General features: G+C 43.3%; 1 pseudogene; it reads left to right on the top strand.

Annotated features, from left to right (window-relative positions):
* Window positions 1-2,328: 2,328 nt before the first annotated feature.
* On the top strand, window positions 2,329-3,272 carry LOC110201883 (olfactory receptor 10K1-like; annotated as a pseudogene).
* Window positions 3,273-3,615: the final 343 nt, after the last annotated feature.

Genomic DNA, 3,615 nt, shown 5'->3' with positions numbered 1-3,615 from the left:
ATAATAATAATAATAACAAAATACCTATCCGTAGCTCTTTAGGATTTCCCAAGACTGTGCTACACAGCAACCTCAGCAGAGGCATCAGAGGATAGGAGGGACAAAGATTTAGATCTGAAAGTGATTGGCTAGTCCAATTATTGTTTTTTAGCTGATGAGGACAATAGAGTCTCAGTAAAGTTAAGGACTAGACCAAGGTACCTAGGTAGTGGAGTAGATAGAACTCTGGCCCTGGAATCAGATTAGATCTGAGTTCAAATCTGTCCTCAAACACTTATTAGCTGTGTGACCCTGGACAAGTGACTTAACCTCTGCTTCTACTCTAAAATGGGAATAATATTAGCACCTGCCTCCCAGGGTTCTCATAAAGGTTAAATGAGATAATATTTGTAAAGCACCTGGCACTTATCTAAAGAAGTAAAAGGATGGACTTACCCATAATTGACAGTTAAAATTATAAGAGTTGTGATTCCATCCCTGGTCTCCAGTCTCAAACCAGAGTTCTTTCTACTCCAACATACTGCTGGAAGTTTTAATACTGGTTCTGCCATTTACTAGCTATGTGACCTTGGGCAAGTCATTTCTTCTGTCTGGGCCTCAGTTTGCTTCTCTATAAAATGAGGGTGTCAAACTAGACTTCTATGTTTAACTCCTATGACTAAAGTAGTTGAAACAAAGTGCAATTGTGGTCAGTTGTTGTTCAGTCTTTTCACTTGTGTCCAACTCTTCATGACCCCATTTGGGATTTTCTTGGCAAACGTATTGGAGTGGTTTGCCATTTCCTTCTCCAGCTCATTTTACATATGAGGAAACTGAGGAAAAAAGATTAAGTGACTTGCCCAGGGTCACACAGCTAGTAAGTGTCTAAGGCCAAATTTGAGCTGAGGTCTTCCTGATTTCAGGCCTGGCACTCTATCCACTATGCTGCCTAGCTGCTGTGTTTTGGGGTCATGTAGAGAGGCATCACTTCAGAACTAAGGAGATGACAATCATTCTGCACCTGACCAGAGCACACATAGTGTAAGTGTGGATACATTTCTTTCTGAGTGCCACAACTGGGGAAGGATAAGTATAATTATAAACTGAGCAAAGAGAATAGTGAAGGGTCTTGAGCTGATGTCATATGACAGTCCTTTTCAGGAAATTGCCATGCTTAGCCTAGATAAGAGAAGATTCAGGTGTCTTTAAAGGGCTCTTCTAGGGAAAAGAAATTACATTTGGTCTGTTGGCCCCAGGATCAGAACCAGGAGTAAAGACTTGAAGTCACAACAAGGTGAATTTAAGCTTGATCTCAGGGAAGAAAGTTTTAATAACTTCCAAAAATGGAAGGGATTGCCTCTGGAGGTGGTGGACCGCTTTCTTGGAGGTCTCCGAGAGGTTGGATGACCAGTCGTTAGTAATGTTTAGATATGAATTGGACTAAATGCCAAGGCTGAGTCTTCATTGAGGAGAAAGCCTTTGATCTGGGCCCTATAGGAGGATTAGAGAAAGAGGAGAGTAGGCTTTACAGGCTGGAAGGGTAGCATGGGCAAAGGATCAGCAAGAGGAATGAGAAAGATGTGTACAGGAGACCTGAAAGGACTGCCCAGGCTAGAGTTCATTTAGGATAGTAGGGAGATTAAAGTTGGAGTAATAGGAGAATCAACATAGCACAGGAGGAAAAGTCCTGGATTTGGATAAAGATCACCTGGATTCATCGTTTCTGCAACTTAGTACTTATACGACCTTGGCCTAGTCACTTCCCATCTCTGTGCCTCAGTTTCCTTATCAGCAAAATGAGACGGTCACATTTAAGGAGCTAGAGACTTAATAAACGCTTGTCATCTTTCCCCCTCTAAGGTCCTTTTCAGCTCTCTTGCTATGATCCTAAGAATATAAGGGTCATAAATGGAATTTAGACCTGATAAGATTGAGATCAGCGATTTGTAAATTCTTTAGCAGGACAGTGACATGCTGAAACTGCTATTTAAGTTTATCCTGGTAGCAGTGTAATGATAGCTTGAAAAGGTAATGGAGGTTCATGGTTCCTGAAACACTAAGTCAAATTCGTACAGCATCTTCTTGGATATTGGATAGATAAATAATAAAGAGGAAACAAAGGTTTGGGACTAAATGTCTGGGAGCACCTGACTTGTGCACTCATTCCCTATTCTGCTAAAGGAAATTCTACTCAATTCAGTTTGACAAAACTTTGTTTCCACCTTTGTTTTGCAAGGGCTTGGCACTATGCCTTTCACATAGTAGGTGCTTAATAAATGTTTATTGAAATTCCACTGACATCTTTCCATGGCTTTTCATTGCAGACTATCTCCCCAAACAGTTTCCTCTATGGAGAGGAGCAATGAGACAGCTGTGAATGAGTTTGTCTTTCTTGGCTTTTCATGTCTGTTTGGGCTACAACGGCTTCTGTTTGTGGTATTCCTCCTTCTCTACCTATTCACCTTGGGCACCAATGCTGTGATCCTGTCCACCATCCTACTGAGCGAGCCCTCCATACTCCCATGTATTTCTTCCTCGCTGTCCTCTCCTGCTCTGAGACCTGCTACACCTTTGTCATTGTGCCCAAGATGCTGATAGATCTCTTGTCCCAGAAGAAGGCCATCTCCTTTGTGGGCTGTGCCATACAGATGTTCACCTTCCTCTTCCTCGGCTGTTCTCACTCCTTCCTGCTGGCGGCCATGGGCTATGACCGCTATGTTGCCATTTGCAATCCTCTTCGTTACACGGTACTGATGAGCCATGAGGTGTGCCTATTGTTAGTGGCCATGGCCTGTGCCTGTGGCTTCACTGTCTCCATCCTCATCACCTCTCTGGTGTTCCACTTGCCCTTCCACTCCTCCAACCAACTCCTCCATTTCTTTTGTGACATCTCCCCTGTCCTCAAGTTGGCCTCCTACCATGACCACCTCAGTCAAATGGTCATCTTTATGCTCTGTGCATTGGTCCTGGTCATTCCCCTGCTATTAATCCTGGTCTCCTACATCCACATCATCTTTGCCATCCTCCAATTCCCCTCTTCTTTAGGGAGGTACAAGGCCTTCTCTACCTGTGCCTCCCATCTCATTGTTGTCACTGTCCATTATGGCTGTGCCTCCTTCATATATTTACGGCCCAAGACCAACTATACCTCGAGCCAGGACACTCTGATATCTGTATCCTACACCATCCTTACCCCATTGTTTAATCCCATGATTTACAGCTTGAGAAACAAGGAATTCAAGTTAGCACTTAGAAGAGTCATGGGGAGAACATTTTTTTCCATGCAACAATGATATCAAATCTTCTGTCCAACTCCATGAAGTCCTAAGTGGGGAGGAGGGTGAGACAACTTCCCCAGTGCAGGCTGGTCAGTTTTCCAGAATGTTTGATCATCTTGCAGAATTTCTAACACCATAGGCCAGTTCTCCCTTCTCCCTAATAGGAAAGTATAGGAACTGCAATTTCTCATACTCACATTCCCATTGTAAGCGTCTCATTCCTACATGAGTTGTATCTCTCCCCTCCACCATAAAAAAAAACCAGTAAATAATCAAGCCTTCCTCTGCCTCTCAGACTCTCCCATCAAATGGAGCTTGTACTGCCGAGAAAGGAGAATTACTCAGCCTGCTATGATCA

This window comes from Phascolarctos cinereus, unplaced genomic scaffold (assembly GCF_003287225.1).
Source record: "Phascolarctos cinereus isolate Bilbo 61053 unplaced genomic scaffold, phaCin_HiC Scaffold_5;HRSCAF=322, whole genome shotgun sequence".
Lineage (NCBI taxonomy): Eukaryota > Metazoa > Chordata > Mammalia > Diprotodontia > Phascolarctidae > Phascolarctos > Phascolarctos cinereus.
The sequence above is the reverse complement of the archived record's forward strand: the minus strand, read 5'-3'. Positions and strand labels throughout refer to the sequence as shown.